Source organism: Indicator indicator, chromosome 6 (genome assembly GCF_027791375.1).
Source record: "Indicator indicator isolate 239-I01 chromosome 6, UM_Iind_1.1, whole genome shotgun sequence".
NCBI classification, from domain to species: Eukaryota; Metazoa; Chordata; class Aves; order Piciformes; family Indicatoridae; genus Indicator; species Indicator indicator.
In genome coordinates this window covers 30,263,117-30,280,689 of record NC_072015.1, presented here as the reverse complement: position 1 = coordinate 30,280,689, position 17,573 = coordinate 30,263,117, and the positions used below count along the sequence as shown (strand labels likewise).

The window sequence follows — 17,573 nt, the reverse complement described above, 5'->3', positions numbered from 1 at the left end:
AGACTGTTCAGCATAATTATTTCCACTGGATATTCTTTTAAAATGCCAAGTATTTGTTAAAAATTGTGACTGTTTATATTACTCTATTATCATCTTAGCTGAGCCTTGGTGACACATCCAACCCTAAGATACTACTTATCTGTGCTACTGAAGTGTTGGAGCCATTGTTATGTAATTATAGTGCTAAGTATCCGTTCCTCATTATCCTCAGAGTTCAAGGAAATAAAGGAGGAGGATTGAGGATTGCAGGTTTCCCTCTAGGTATAAATAGAATCATAAAATCACAGAATTGTTTTGGTTGGAAGAGACCTTTGAGATCAGTGAGTCCAGCCATCAACCTTAGATGTCCATAACAATTAAACCACGTTGCAAAAATTGCATGTCTCCATGTTTCTTGGACACCTTGAGGGATGGTGACTCCCTGGGCAGCTTCTTCCGATGCCTGACCACTCTTTCAGGGAAGAAAGTTTTACTAATATCCAATCCAAACCTCCCCTGGCACAGTTTCAGACCGTTTCCTCTTATTCTATCACCTGATACTGGGGAGGAGAGTCCAACCCCCACCTCACTCAAACCTCCTTTCAGGTAATTGTAGACAGCAATAATGTCTTCCCCAGCCTCCTCTTCTCCAGACTAAACAATCCCAATTTCCTCAGCTGTTCATCACAAGACTTGTTCTCTAGACCCTTCACCATCTTTGTTGCCCTACTCTGGATATGCTCTTGCACCTCAATGTCTTTCCTGCAGTGGACGGCCCAAACTTGAACCCAGTATTTGAGGTGTGGCTTCACTACTGCCAGAGGACAATCACTTCTTTATTCCTGCCGTCCACACCATTCGTGATACAAGACAGGGTGCTGTTGACCTTCTTGGCCACTTGAGCCCACTGCTGGCTCACGTTCAGCTGGCTGTCAGCCAACACTCCCAGGTCCTTTTCTGCTAGGCAGCTTTCCAGCCACTCTACCCCAAGCCTGTAGCATTGTGTATGGTTGTTATGACCCAAGTGCAGGACCCAACACTTGACCTTGTTCAGCCTCACATAACTGACCTTGGCCCATCAATCCAGCCTCTTCAGATCTCTTTGCAGAGCCTCCCTTCCTTCAACACTCCCACCCGATGTAGTGTCATCTGCAAACTCATCACAAATGTACAGAAAATTAACTAAATGATGCTGAGTGATATAAAAGGAAAAATAACTAGCTTATCATTTCTATCCTGGCTGAGACAGATGGAACATCCTGAATAACAGCAGAGTGACAACATGTTTTATGCAAAAAGAAAAAATAAAAGCTACAATAAGGAAAAGGAAGCTAAGGGAAAAGATGGATTTTAATCTCCCTGTGGTTATAAGTTAAATGCTAGAGAATTTTAGTTATTTCTCAGATATGGTCTCTCTGAAAGTGCAAATGATGTTTTCTAACTGCTTAAGCATGTGCTATATTGTTGTAGTGAATAAAATACTTTCTGCTTTCCTCCTCATGCTTGATTAAAAAGTAATTTCCTGATAATGATTTTTTGGGCAGCTGAGGACCCTTAAGCAACATTTTTAGTAGTGTCTCAGAAAATCTACAGTGTTTTCAGATTTTTTTTTTCTTTCTTTCTTTTTTTTTAATGAACTGAACTAGTTTATTACTCCTTAAAAAATAATTTAAAAAAATAAAAAAAGAAACCTTTCTAGATGCCATGAAAATAAAAAGAATGCTACAGAGATTAACTGAAGGGCTGGTATTTTGGCTCAGCCATGGTTTTTCCATCTGTTAGGAAATCATTTGAGATTTTAAAGGTATGAAGTATTGGTGTTGTTGTTTGGTTCAGATTAAAATTAGCTCATCTAAAGCATTCTTTTCACATGTAGCTTAGTACACATTACAGCTTTCCAACTGATTTAGCTCAAGAAAGAAAGGGGTTGGGTTGTTGAATATTGAGTCAGAGGGAAAGTACACAGGGAGGAAACCAAAGAGGCTGATGAGGTTGGCAACCCTGAAGTTAGGCAGAGTGTGGCAGAAGAAATCCCAGCAATTCAAACTAAGGAATTAGGCATATAAACTTTTTATAATATATAAACATATAGATTATACAAAACTGGCAGGAGTGGCTGACAGGCCAGAAGGCAGTGCTGCCATTCAGCATGGCCTAGAGAGGCTGGAGAGCTGGCTGGGGAGAAATCTAATGAGATTCAATGAGGGCAAGTGTAGAGTCCTGCATCTGGGGAAGATGAACCCCATTTATTAGTTCAGGATGAGGGCTGATCTGTTTCAGAGCAGCTCTGGGGAAAAGCACTTGGGAGTCCTGGCGGACACCAGGATGACCATGAGCCAACAATGTGCCCTTGTGGCCAGGCAGGCCATTAGCATCCTGTGGTGCATCAAGAAGAGTGTGGCAAACATGGCAGGGGAGGTTCTCCTCACCCTGTACTCTATCGTTGTGAGGCCACATCTGGAGTATTGTGTCCAGTTTTGGAATATCCAGTTCAAAAAGGACAGGGACTTGCTGGAGAGGGGACAGAAAAAGGCTCCAAAGATGAGCATGAGGAAAGACTGTGAGAATTTGGTCTTTTTAGTCTAGAAAAGGGAAGGCTGAGTGCGTATATCATAAATGCTTATAAATAATTAAAGGATGGGTGTCAGGAGGATGGGGCCAGTCATTTTTTTCACTGGTGGTCAGTGACATGTCAAAGGGTAATGGGCACAAACTTGAACATAAGAAGTTCCATCTAAACATGAGGAGGAACTTCTTTAATTTAAGAGTAACAGAGCAGTGGACCAGGCTGCCCAGAAAAGTTGTGAAGTTTCCATTTCTGGAGAGATTCACAACACACCTGGGTGTTCTTGTGTGACTTTCTTTAGGTGAATCTGCCTTGACAGGGGGATTGGAATCAATGATCCCCAGAGATGCCTTCTAACTCTTAACATTCTGTGATTCTGTGAATATATATATGGACAGTTTATAAACTGTACATAAGCAGATAAATTTTAAACTAGTATTTGTAGGTGTGAAATAAAGGTCAGTAGTTTTTCATAACAGCATAGTGAACTAACTGTGCTCATAAAAAGCATCTTTTCTTAGGAATCCTCGATTTTTGTAAAGATAAATAGTTATTACAGATTCCAGTTCTTAAAGGAATTTGGTTTTATAGGATTTTTTTCTCTCTAACATTTTGTTTCCTCCTTTCTGCTTTGTTTTCTGAAGGATTGGAAAACACTAGTTATGGACAACTGTGATGAAAAGTTTACTCAGGGGGTATCAAGACAGCACTTTTTCTAATCAAGTATAAAGATTTTAAGATCAGTGAAACAGACTTATAAATTGTCACCATTGAAGTTGGTTAAGTGCTGATCTTGCTTTGTTTGAAAATATTTGGCTGAGGAAAGAGCAAACAACAATTCAACATTATCCCTGTCTAGCTACTTGAGCTGGATTTGCAGAGCTGTAGGTTGCTCTTGAAGTAACCCTTGTCAGAATATGTGTCAAAATATTTACCCCTGAATTTTGACAAAGCAAGTACATTTGCAGCACATTCTTCTCTTCTGCCAAACCAGGCTGGAAGTTACATTATTTCATATTTCTTATTACCAGCCCCTATAACTGGAAGAAGTTCTGGGCAAAGTCTTTTTAAAGGCTGGGTTCCATCTAGAGGGACCTTGATGGGCTGGAGAGATGGGCCCAAGCCAAACTCATGAAGTTCAACAAGGCAAAACACAATGTCCTGAACCTGGGTAGGGGCAATCCCAAGCAAAATATGGACTGGGTGGTAAGTGGATTGAGAGCAGCCCTGCAGAGAAGGACTGGGGTGGGGGGGGTGGGGCGCTGGTTTATGAGGTTCTTGACATGAGTTATCAATGTGCATTGGCAGCCCAAAAAGCCAACTGTATCCTAGGCTGCAACAAAAGATGTGTGGACAGCAGATCGTGAGAGGTGTTTCTGGTGCTCTGCTCTGCTCTAGTGAGACCCCACCTGGAATACTTTGTCCAGCTCTGGAGCCCAAAACACAAGACAGACATACACCTGTTGAAGAGTGTTCAAAGGAGGGCCACAAAGATCATCAGAGGGCTGGAGCACCTCACCTACAAGGATAGGCTGTGGCAATAGGACAAGGGGCAATGGTTTTAAACTAGAGAAGCGTTGATTTAGATTGGACAATACTTTTACCCTCCAAGAAGAATGGAGAGAATTTGTTTACAAAGGCTTGTAGTGATAAGACAAAGGGCAAGGGTTTCAAACTAGAGAAGAGTAGATTCAGATTGAATGGCAGGAACAAGTTCTTTACCATGAGGGTAGTGGAACACTGGAACAGGTTGCTCAGGGAAGTAGTTGAGGCCCCATCCTTGGAAATACACAATGTCAGCAGGGCTCTGGTCAACCTGATCTAGTTAAGAATACCCCTGCTCACTGCAGGGATGTTGAACTAGATGACCTTTGGAGGTCCCTTCTGACCATTCTATCAGTCTATGGTTTACATTAGACATTAGAGAGAAATTCTTTACTGTGAGGGTGGTGAGACACTGGAATAGGTTGTCCAGAGAATTTGTGCACAACTCATTCCTGGAAGTGTTGAAAACCAGGCTGGATGAGGCTTTGAGTAACCTTATCTAGTGGGAGGTGTCCCTGCCCATGGCAGAGGGGTTGAAACTAGATGATCTTTAAGGTCTCTTCCAACTCCAGCCATTCTATGATCTATGAAACAAGGCAGTAAGAGCTCATCTACCATCGACACTTTTCAGTCTGCTTTTTTCCCTTTGTCTCTATGACCTCTGTGAATTTTGCTGCTGAAATACATGAAGAGGTGTCAGACTATTATAGAAAGATGAGTGGAAGCAGTGCATTTGTAAGTCTGGACTGATTCATTCTGGCTGACCTCCATTACAATAACGCTATCAGCCAATCCACCTACTGAAGCGATAATGAAGGAGAAGTAATTAGGTTTTAAATAAAAATCTCCCTTACATTATTCTTTCAGGAAATTAACTTAGATTCTGTTAAAGCTTAGTGAGTTTTAGCTCCTATATCATGACAAGCCTTATCAAAGTGATGAGCAAATAGTAGGAGTAGCCTAGATCCATTTATCTATTAATTGTTCAGCATAAGACAAAGTCTGTTGAGCCTCAGTCTGCACCAAAAATCAAGTTGGAATGTTATGAAATGGATGATGTTGTTGCCTCATTGGAAAGTTTCCTTGCTTTTTAAAATAAGTACATTTCAAATTATTAACCCCCCCTCCTTTGTCTCTAGAGACTTACATAAGAGAAGGAAAAAGAGGATTAATTTCCAACAGGCTTTAGTTACAAAAGTTAGTGCAGACTTGAAACAGAATGCAAACAACAGTGCACAGCCTGCTTGGGCAGGGCAAGGGGAAGAATTCCTTCTGTATGTGAAACCAGAATGTATGTTCTGTAGGTAGCTGTTTGCTCTGTGCTTCACATAGCAACTTCTGTGTCTCAGCAGGCAGTTCAAGGATATTTGTTTAAAAAAGTCTATCCAGAAATATCTTTAAAAGGATTTGTTGATGATCAGAGAGCTGGAGCATCTCCACTACTGTGGACAGGCTGAAAGAGTTGGGACTGTTCAGTGTGGAGAAGAGAAGGCTGTAAGGAGACCTTATAGTGGCTTTTCAGCACCTGAAAAGGGCTTATAAGAAAGCTGAAAAGAGACTTTTTACAAGGACTTCTAGTGAATAGCTTTAAGATGGAAAAGGGCAAATTCAAACTGGATATTAGGAAGAAATTCTTCACAGTGAGGATGGTGAGACACTGGAACAGATTGCCCAGTAGCTTGTGGATTCCCCCTCCCTGGAAGTGTTCAAGACCAGGTTGGACAGGACCTCGAGCAACCTAGTCTAGTGGAAAGTATCCCAGTACATGGCAGGTGGGTCAGAACTAGATGATCTTTAAGGTTTCTTCTAATCCAAACCATTCTATGATTCTATGATTTTATTTTGAATGTTTTTAATATGTTCTCCTGTAAAGCCATAATTGTGCAACGTGTGAAAAGGAATTGCTGACATCTGCTAACTAAATGTGCATTCCCTTCTCAATAGACCGTTTCAGCTTTCCTTTTGTCTTCAGAGAGTGATGAGAGGGGGTAGAAGACAGATGACTTGGAAACATATAAGTGGAAAAGAGAGAGTGAGTGAGTGAGCAGTGCTCAGTATTCAGATTAATCCAACAGATTAAGCAGACAGCTGGGGTTGCCTGAGGAGCTGGACTTTTCACTGTGGTTCAGAAAGTGGCTGTTTTCCAAGGGGTGCTTTTGCTTGTAGGTTGTTTTCTAACTTTTCTGAAGAAGGGACTTAAGGCTGTTAAGGGAGCTGGAAGAGGGAGCATCTGTTTCAAGTCAGCTTTCAGACTAATAATTGTATTTACAGTACCAAGCACAAATACAGGTTTGGTAGAGAATGGCCTTCTCAGCCCTGAGGAGAAGGACTTGGGGTTGCTGGTTGATGAAAAGCTCAACACGAGCTGAATGTGCACTCACAGCCCAGAATCCACCACATCCTGTGCTGCATCCCCAGCAGGGTGGGCAGCAGGTGGAAGGAGGGGATTCTGCCCTTCTGCTCTCTTCTGCTGAGACCCCACCTACAGTGCTGGGTCTAGATCAGGAGTCCTCAGCACAGGCGAGAAACAGATCCATTGGAACAGGGTAAGATTTGACCATAGCAATGATGGGTGGGCTGGAATCCCTCTGCTGTGAAAACAGGCTGGGAGAATTGGGGTTGTTCAGCCTAGAGAAGAGAAGGCTCTGGGAAGACCATAGAGCAGCCTTCCAATATTTAAAGAGGGCTACAGGAGAACTGAAGATAAACATTTTTGCAAAGTCATGGAGTGAGCAGGAGGAGGGGTAATGGCTTCAAACTAGAAACTGGATTGAGATTAGACATTAGGAAGAAATTGTTCCCCATTAAAGTGGTCAGGCACTGGAACAGGTTAGCCAGAGAAGTTATGGAGGGTCCAACCCTGTATATCACAGGATCACAGGATGTTAGGGTTTGGAAGGGACCTCTGGAGATCATCAAGTCCAACCACCCTGCCAAGGTAGTTTCACCTAGGGAAGGTCACAAAGAAATATGACCAGGCAGGTTTTGAACGACTCCAGAGATGGAGACTCAACCAGCTTTCTGGGCAGCCTGGTACAGTGCTCCATCAGCCTTAAATTAAAGAATTTCCTCCTCATGTTTAGATGGAACTTTTTCTGTTCAAGTTTGTGCCTGTTACCCTTTGTCCTGTCACTGGGCATCGCTGAAAAAGACTGGCCCCATCCTCCTGACACCCACCCTTTAATTATTTATAAACATTTATGAGACCATGGAATAATTCCATTTCTTCATAGAATCACAGAATGCTTTAGGATGGAAGGATCTTTTAAAGGTCTTCTACTCCACCCTGCCCTGCAGTCAGTAAGAATCTTCAACTAGAACAGGCTGTTCAGGGCGTCAAACAACCTGGCCTTGAATGCTTACAGGCATGTGGCATCTACTACCTCTCTGGGCAACCAGGGCCAGTGTTTCATCACTCTCAGTGTAAACAATTTCTTTCTTCTATCCAGTCTGAATCACTCTCTTTTAGTTTAAAACCATTACCCCTGGTCCTGTCACAATAGGCTCTGCTGATATATCTGTCCCTACCTTTCCTCTGTACCCCTTTAAGTACTGAAAGGCCACAAGAAGGTCTGTCCCTGGACAACTCTCTTCTCCAGGCTGAACAACTCCAACTGTCTTAGCCTGTCCTTACAATAGAAGTGTTCAAACCCTTGCATCATTGTTGTGGCCTTCTCTAGATCCCTCTTCCCCCTTCATAATCACTCAAATGCCTTAATAGATAACATCCATTTTAAATTCTGGGATAATAAAATAAATTTTCAAGAATTTAAGCCATTGTTAACCAAACTTTTCTGGCTTGAGCACTGCTATTAAGCCTTAACTTTCTTTATGGGCCACCAGCCACCATTAACATAGAATTTAACTGAAAACACCATACTGGATGGTGCTCTCAATATGGTTCAGCATGGTTCATTTCCTCTAGGCAGCTTGGGAGTTACAAGTCTGCTGAGAAATGCCTAAATATTTTTGGGAAAAGTAGTTTCAGGACATAGGAGTCTGAGTTCTGCTTAATTAATCAGCACTTGCTTCTTGAGGCAAGGGTGAATTCATTTGCTCTACTGCTATGCAACGTGTATGTAAGTGCCAGTAACATTTTACAGCTTGCAGCTACTGTATTTTGTTGACAGATTAGCTTTGACCAAAAAAAAAAAAAAATCAGCTCTAAGGTTTCTATATTGCTTAGGTATTTTTGTATGTTGTCTGCGTGAATATAATGACTTTTCAATTAACAGTTTTTAAATAAGATGTGAAATGTCAGGTTCCTGCTGTAGCAGCAACTCAGAACTCCAGCAAGCATCGTGCAGAAACATTATGCATGCACTTTCACAATTTTTAATCCTATTGAAGCCAAATTAAGTAGTATTTAAATGCTTTCCTGAATGGTACTTAAGCACATCGTTATGTCCTTGTGGTAATTAGAGTCTTATGCTTTCCTTCTTGGTAAAACCCCCAACCCTGTTGTTCTTCTGAGTGACAGTCTAGTTCCTGGAACTTGGAGTCATGGAAACTGGAGGGTTTATTTTAATGATGGATCAGGGCCAAACTATCTTTAATGAGTATCTGTAGGAGAATAGGACTTCGATAAGGTATACAAATGGCCTCCACAAGTCTGCATAGGAGAAAACAGGATATATAGTTCCATGGGAGAAGTATGTTAACTTCATTATGTACAACAGTTGAAAGATTTAGGGATGTTTCCTGCTATATTTAAGGTGGATCCAACTGCAGAATAACTAGGATATAGCAAATGGGGACACCTCATTGCTCTTTACAACTCCCAGAAAGGAGGTTGTAGTGAGGTGGGGGATCAGTCTCTTCACAATAAAGTGGTAGAACCAGAGGAAATAGACTGAGATTATGCCAAAAGAGGTTTAGAATGGATAGGATGAAAAAAAAAAGTATTTACTGAAAGAGTGGTCAGGCATTGGAATAAGCTGCCCAGGAAGGTGGTTGAGTCACCATCCCTAGAGTTGTTCAACAAATGTGTGGACACAGTACTTCAGGACATGGTTTAATGGCCATGGTGGTCTTCGTTGGGTGGTTGGTCTCAATGATCTTAGAGGCCTTTTACAACTGAAACTATTCTGTGAGTCTATGACATAGCCATAGTAGTACAAGAATTCAATCCAAATCCATCTGGGGCTTGGGAAAAAAAAATCTCCTTGAAGGAAAGAGAAGTGAAATTCCCACTTTATCAGTCTGCAGATAACTTTGGAAATCTTGCCTGTTTCCACAGTGAAGGAAATTATTGTTTGAATAAACACAGATAAATTGGCAGCTTGCACATTGTTCATTATTTGTGGTGCAGTCTGTGACGTAATCTCTTCTAGATAAGAGCCTTTAAAGATAGCTTTACTGTGGTCATTAGCTTGTGTGGAATAAACTGGCTGAGAGTAAGCCTTTTCTTCATGGAATGTCAAGAAGGTGTTTTTTGCTTAAGAATCATAGAATCATAATACCATAGAATTATTTTGGTTGGAAAAGACCTCTAAGATCATCAAGTCCAACTGTAAAAATAAGACCAGCATGGATGTTAAACCATGTTCTGAAGTACTGTGTCCACAACCTTTCTTGAAGACCTCCAGGGATGGTGACTACCATCTCCCTGGCCAGCCTGTTCCAATGCCTGACCACTCTTTCAGGAAAGAAATTTTTCCTAAGAGCCAACTTAAACTTCTCCTGACACAATTTCAGGCCAGTTCCTCTTCTTCTATCACCTGATTCTAGGGAAACATCCACCTGATTCCAGCCTCCTTTCAGGTAGTTATGGAGACCAGTGAGATCTCCCCTCAACCTCCTCTTCTCCAGACTAAGCAACCCCAGTTCCCTCAGCCACTCCTCACAAGACCTCTTCTCCAGATCCTTCACCATCTTCGCTGTGCTTCTCTGGACAGGTTCCTGTGCTCTGTGTCCTTCTTGTAGTGAGGGCCCAGAACTGAACACAGTATGTGAGGTGCAGCCTCACTAGTGCAGTCTCACTGCCCTAATCCTGATGGCCACACTATTCCAGATACAGGCCAGGATGCTGTTGGCCTCTTGGCCACCTGGGTACAACGCTGGCTCATGTTCAGCTGTCTGTCAGCTGACACCCCCAGGTTCTTTTCTGCCAGGCAACTTTCCAGCAAAGGTGAGATTTCAGCTCTGTGGACGTAATAGTTAATATATTCTTTCAGCAAATACAATCTTTATGCCTTAAATTATGTTTCTTATTTAATTTGTCATGTACTGAAACTCTTTGATGTGACTCTATCATAGAAATTAGACATTGGGTAACAAATATCTCTGTACTTTTAAGATGCTCTTCAATCTGGAAAACCAAGTAGGAAAGAAGAAATCTGAACTCTTGAGATATGCCACTCTTCTCTCTACTGTGGATAAGTGTAGCAGGATCCTTAAAAAGAGAAAACCAACATTAAATACTGTTTTAGGTACCAGTTTGTAGAAAATGGTGTCAGCTGCTTCCATGGCAAAGGCATAAGTGCATCAAAAATAGAAAGAAATCCTGGAGCTTATCCTTTGAGGCTTAAACCATCTTGTAGTTGCTACAAGGCTCAAGGGTAAAGGTCCTGAGCCATGCTGTTGTTCATCAGCTGAACACAGACCCTGAACATGCCTAAATATTTACTCAGCAGGTCTTTCTTAAGGTCTGTGAAGTGTTTCTGTGGAGCAAAAATGCTCCAAATGCTCCTCTAAATTAGATTGTAGTCGGAAAAAGCCAACTACTTGTGTTTTGTAGACTCAGTAAGTGATTCAATCCAGAAAAACAAACAATCAAGCAAACAAAATATAAAAATATTTTAGGGAAGTGTCTCTGACACTACTTATGCTGTTGAGCTTCTAATTTCTGAGCAAGATTTTGTACTTGGAAGTAAAAGAACTGAGGTTATATATGGTCCACACCAAGAGAGCTTTAAATTATAGTATTAGAGGAGATAAAGATAGTTGCTTTGACTTAAACGAGTACCTTAAACACTACCCTGTAGCCTACTGTAGATCTGTGGAATTGTTTTGTTTTTATTCTTCCCTTATTCTTTGACAGAAAAGGTAGGTCTCTTGTGAGTTACCTTCATTCACACTCTTGGAACTAGGAGTAAATTACTGCAGTAACAGAGTGGCCCTTGAGGCTAATACGCTTCTGAAATCACCAATACGTCAAACAAAATTTCAGAAGGTTCCTTCTTGCTGAGGGATTTAGTGCCACAGGAGATACAGCAGTGTTTTTCTATCTCTCTTACAGGTCTGTGACAAACTATCAGACATTTGAGTGGAAGCCAGAAAGTGGATGTGCTGTCTTACTCCAGACACTAATCTGTGCAACACCTTACTAGTAGCTAACACACTTGAGAGTATTAGAATCATAGAATCATAAAATATATCTGGTTGGAAGGGACCCTAGAAAGTTATCTTGACCAGCCCCCCAGCAGGAGTGTCTTTCACTATATATGTTGCTCAGGGCCCCATGAAGTTTGACCTTGATTGCCTCCACAGATGGGGCCTCCACCACATCTCTGGGCAACCTGTTCCAGTATTTCACTATCCTCATCATGAAGAACTTCTTCCTTATGTGCAACCTAAAGCTACCCTCCTCCAGTTTAAAACCATTGCCCCTTGTCCTATCATTGTGAGCCCTTCTAAACAGTCATTCCCCAGCTTTCCTGTAGGTCCCCTTCAGATACTGAAATGCAGCTATAAGGTCTCCCTGGAGCCTTCTCTTCTCCAGGCTGAACAACTGCACCTCTTTCAGCCTATCTTTGTAGAAGAGGTGCTCCAGCCCTCTGATCATATTTGTGGCTTCCTCTAGACCCACTCCAGCAGGTCCATGTCCTTCTTGTGTTGGGGACCCCATGGCTGGATGCAGTACTCCAGGTAAGGGCTTACCAGAGCAGAGTGGCAGAGTCACCTCTCTCAATCTGCTGGTCACACTTCCTTTGACACAGCCCAGGATGCCATTGACCTTCTGGGCTGCAAGTGCAAATTGTTGGCTCATATTCAGCTTCTCATCCACCAGCATTAGGAGGACAATTTGCCTTTGTCAGTAGGAAATGGTGGCAATATACTTTCCAGAGAAAATAGTGTGCAGCAAGTACAGTGAAAATCTGCTTTTGAATGAAAAGTAACCCATTGCTGGGATGGTCTGAAATCTGGAGGGATATACATATAGGTATGATCGCTAGTCAGACATTAACCTGGCAACCTAAAGCTGAAACAAAATTGAATTTCTCCAAGAGTTGTAAAGCTCACTGTCTTTGGACCTTGAGAAGCTTTTTATATTAACCTCTGTGTTTAACAAACCTTTCAGGCTGCCATTGGGAAGGGAGAAGGGCACCACTAGCTCTTGACCCTGTTCTTGGAGATGGCCCTTTTCAATCAGGGTAACATGCAGGATCAACCCATGTCTCCTTCTGTTACATTCACTTCCCCAAAGCTTTTACCTGAAGAGTAACTGCTTTACTCCAGGAGCTCTTCTGAAACATGCTAAAGCTGATTTCTGCTTACCTCCTGAGTGTTGTGTCTTAAATGCTGAGTTACATGGATGAATAGGTTACAAAAATAACAACTATTGTTAGTGCAGGTGCAGCAAAGAGAAAAGTCTCCCTTAGGAAAGAAGAGAGACTTTCTGGACTAGAGAATACATTGTTGGCAGGTACTGGTTAGTTTTATCATAGAATCTTAGAATTAATTTGGTGGGAAGAGGCCTCTAAGACGGTTGAGTCCAACCATCAACCTAAGACTACCATGGCCATTAAACCATGTCCCAAAGTGCCATGTCCACACATTTCTTGAAGACCTCCAGAAATGATGACCCCACCACGTCCCTGAGCAACCTATTCCAGATACTTCAGTGACAGCATGCAGATATTTCAGTGACCAAACCACTGTGAATGCCAGGTTGTAACGAAATGCAAGCAGATCTATAAGCAACTTGTGGGAAAATGTGGGTTGTGGTTTTCCTTGCTGCCCTCACTCCATGTGTGACTATTACTGTGGAGACCAATGGAAGGAGTCAAGAAGGATTTGGAAGGAGAAAGAATGGGAAAAATAGAAGGGTAAAGAGATAACAGGCACACATCAAGTGTAAACAGCTGAGCACTGCTAGTGTGACCCTGCCTGAGGCTTGGTCATTGAAGTCTATGCTGTGTTCATATTAAATTCTATTTCTAACCATGGGGGTGTGTGGATGCACTCTCATCTTCAACGTGTGTATGAGCACTCATGAGCTTCAAACCAGGCTAACCAAAGAAGAGTAGAAAAGATTTGAGCTCCAGAAGATGGTCATTTTTGTGGCTTCATCTGGCTCTGCTCCAACAGGTTAATAACCTTCTGGTGCTGAGGACTCCAGAGCTGGACCCAGCACTGCAGGTGGGGTCCCAATAGAGCTGAGTAGAGGGGCAGAATTCCCTCCCTTGACCTGCTGGCTACGCTTAGGAACAAACAAGGTGAGGAAGCAACTGTGAGTGTATTCCTCAGAGGCAGGGAAAGATCCTTTGTGCTAAACAAGTTTTATTCTGTTTGTGAGGTTGAAAACTTCATCTTTTTTTCTTGAAAAGAGAAGGAACATGTAAAAAATGCTCCTGAGCATGTTGTCATTCTTCGTGTGATAAAAGAGGTTCAAGGTGTCTTCTGATTATTTTTAGTATATGAGGTATTGACACCAAACCAGGCCAGAGATGATGAAAAGAGGGGAGGTTTTTCTGCTGACCCAGAAGAAGACAGGTGGAGTTTTGTGAAACTTGCTAGTGTGAAAAGCAGGTCTGGAGGAAAAGAGGCCTTGTTGCAAAAACTCAGCTGGGCAGGAAAGGTATTTGTTTTTAAGTGGCTCTATTTTATCTCTGTCACCCAACAGAATCTAAGTTTTCAGACAGAAGAGAGTTCCTTCAAGTTTATGTTCTAATAAATCATTACTTCTTCAAAGTCCTTCTGGTAGTTTTTGGTATGTTCACTTGAAAGAGAAGGTGCAGACAGGTCTGGCTCAAAGCTCTGGCATCTTTGAAATCCAGTCATAGCATTAAAGTTAAAAAAAAGTTATAGCTGGTGAAAGGTTAGGAGGCCAGCTTTGAAGAAACCCAGCTGACTGCATGCTGAGGACTCTTGAGATTTTGAAGAAGACTTTGTGTTTCGTTGGCGGGTAGCTGTCTGTTGTGAGTGCATTTTATAAATCAGTTTACTCTTTGAACAATTTGTAGCAAAGTCCTTTTTGGCTATAGAAGCTGCTGGTGGAACTGCCAGATCATATTGTTCTAGACCAGACATTGGATGAGGGCTCTCACAGAAATTAAATCAGAGAAGAATGTTGTCCTGCACCAAATATGTCTCTTTGAAGCCCAGATGGAGCACAAAGGAAAAGCTCTCCCAAGATGTCTCAGTTCTTGGGTAGTCTTTTAGTGACTAGTGCTAGTGAGGAGCCCTTCCCCTGCTGACGGTGGTACTGCTTTGCTGCCTTGGAACTGGGCTGTGTCTAAGGTGGCCTACAGGGACAAAAGAAATTGCACAACTAATTGGAGACTGTTTACCCACACTGCACTCATCCTCCCTTATCAAACAGAGGGAGTTACCTTGTCATTGCATTTGCCTTAGATTCATGCAAGTCATGTTTCCTATTTAAAGAAAAAAAAAAAAAGAAAGAAAAAAAATTCCAGTGGCTTTTATCAGTGGAACTGCAGTTCAAATGTGATCCCTTTTTCCTGTGCTTCAGAAAGCTTTATCCAAATCCAACATTAACTTATCTTTGTTCCAAGTCAACAATATTCTGCACCCACAAAGCTGAAGCTGAGAGAATTATGTCCTATTTGAAAGATCTTTAACCACAGGGAACATTCAAAACCGTGAGTTTTATCTTTCCCTTACATTAAGGGGAAGATGCTCCAGAGGACTGGGCTTGGAAGGGAGCTCTGGAAATCACCTAGACCAACCCCCTTGCTAAGGCAGTGTCACCCAGATCAGGCTGCCCAGGATGGCAATCTCCAGATGGGTTTGGAATCTCTCCAGAGAAGGAGACTCTACAGCCTCTCTGGGGAGCCTGATTCAGGGCTCTGTTGTCACAGGCTGAAAGGAAAAGAATGATTTGTCCTCCACAGTCATCAAAACATGGAATTGTAGAATCACAGAACCATTTTGGTTGGAAAAGAACTTTGAGATCATTGAGACCAGCCATTATTGAACTCTACAAAGGGTGATGCTAAACTGTGTCCTGCAGCATCACAGCTCTCTTTTAAACACCTCCAGGGATGATGACTCAACCACCCCTCTGGAAAGCCTATTCCAGCATTGGAGAATGTGGAATAGTCTTCTAATGTCCAACCTAAGCCTGTCCTAGCACAACTTGAGGCCATTCACTCTGTTCTATCACTTATTTCTTGGGAGAAGAGACCAACACCCAACTGACTACAGCCTCCTTTCAGGGAGCTGTAAAGAGTGAGAAGGTCTCCCCTCAGCCTCTCTTTCTCCACACTAAACAAACCCAGTCCTCTCAACTGCTTCTCACAAAACCCGTTCTCCACCAACCTTGTTGCCCTTCTCTGGAAGTGCTCCAGCACCTCAATGTCATTCTTATAGTGAGGGACCCAAAGCTGAGCCCAGTATTCAAGATGTGACCTCACCAGTGCTATGTATAGGTGGACAATCCCTGTCCTACTCCTGTTGGCCACACTATTTCTGATGCAGGCCTTCTTGTCCATCTGGGCACACACTGGGTCATGTTCAATAAGGCAGCAGTGTGTAAGCACTGTATAAGACTGATAAAAAATTCAACATACTTTCTTAGCTCACTAGTCACATTATCTTCCTGCATGAAAAATGATCCCACATTCAATTTCATTGTGTTTGACATTCTGAGTCTAAAAAGTGGCTCTTAACAAGGTGATGTGACATGGTGGAGACTTGCAGATGTGACTGGGAAATCTCTCTTGTGCCATTTCCATCAGTTTTGTAGGACAGTGCATTGCTTTTCCACTTGTCAAATATATTTTTTTTGTAAAGCAATGCTTCATTTTTTATTGCAGTTTTGGTGTCACTTTATCTTCTGGGCATCTTTTTTGTTTTTGCGCACAAAGCTTCAGTTTCTTCTATAACTCACAGAAAATTTCCACTGATGCTAATGAGAATCACTGGGATGTTCGATTACTTATTTCCTCTGGAGCAACTCTAGACTGTATTTTCTTTTTTCAAGTCTTATATCTTCTGAGAATGAATATTTTAATGAAGCCAGTGTTGGCTGAATGACTGCTGAAGGATTTTGCAGTGGGGAGTTGTAAACAGCAACTGTAGAAAATTCACCAGTTTGTTGATTTAAACCTTCTGGGTAAAACGGTGAAGTATGGATGATTTAGTGAATTCATGGATCAAAGAAGCCTGAATTTAATGGGTGCTGTGCAATATCAGCTACCTTGGATTTTCTTCTCAGTTTGATTTCAGTGTGTGCCATCAAACTGTTAATTATGTTTAGTGCCTAAACATAGACCTGAGCTCTAAACCCAAATAAATCCCATTTCCATGTTTTGATTGAGGAAATGACCTTCATCCATGCATTTAAACATGACACTACATATAGGGAGATTAGTCACTTTAAAAGGACTGTGGTTACAGTCAAAAGTGCACTTGCTATCTTTTCATACAATCCCAGCTGGATAGGGGTTGGAATGGACCTCTGGAGATCACCCAGCCCACCCTCCCTGATAAAGCAGGGTACCCACAGCAGGTTGCTCAGTATCACAATGTCTAGGTGGATTTGGAGTACCTCCAGAGAAGGAGACTCCACAACCTCTCTGAGCAGCCTGCTCCAGGGCTCCAGCACCCTCAAAATCAAAAAGTCTTTCTTCATGTTCAGAAGGAGCTGCCCAGGTTCCAGTTTGTGCAGATTGCCCCTTGTCCTATCTTTAGTCATGACTGAAAAGACCCTGGCCCTGTTTGCTTGACCCCCACACTTCAGCTCTTGATAAACATTGAGAAGATGCCCTCTCAATCTGCTCCTCTCCAGGCTAAACAGCCTCAGTTCTATCAGCCTTTCCTTCTTACAGTGTCCCCTCACAATCTTTGCAGCTCCTGCTGGACTCTCTGCACTAATTTCCTGTCTCTCTTGAACTGGGGAGCTCAGAACTGGACACAATACTCCAGATGTGTCCTCAGGAGAGCAGCGTAGAGAGGGAGAAGAATGTCCCTTGACCTGCTTGTTATGAATGAGTACTGAACTGATGATAATTTTTTGTGTTTTCTTGTGGAATCTTTTTTTCCTGGCAGATAAATGTTTCCTGGTAGATACACCAGTGAATAGTAGTAGTTATTTTTTGTATTTCTCATGTGCTAGGTACCAGATGCTTTCCAGCAGTAAAACTAACCCAGAAAATCTGAATGACATCCTGCTGCTTAATTTAGTTCTCTTTAAAGATTCCTTTTTCTTACAAAAAGGAAAGCAGGATTTATTCTGTTTACAGTGACATCCTCTGTACTTCTTCTCTTTTAACAAAGGAGTTCCAGACAGACTTTC

General features: G+C 42.1%; 1 protein-coding gene across 1 annotated transcript in view; it reads left to right on the top strand.

The window, feature by feature from the left end:
• PTPRM (protein tyrosine phosphatase receptor type M) overlaps window positions 1-17,573 on the top strand; it is a 515,441-nt gene that overhangs the window by 135,976 nt on the left and 361,892 nt on the right. The gene's annotated exons all lie outside the window — the stretch shown is intronic.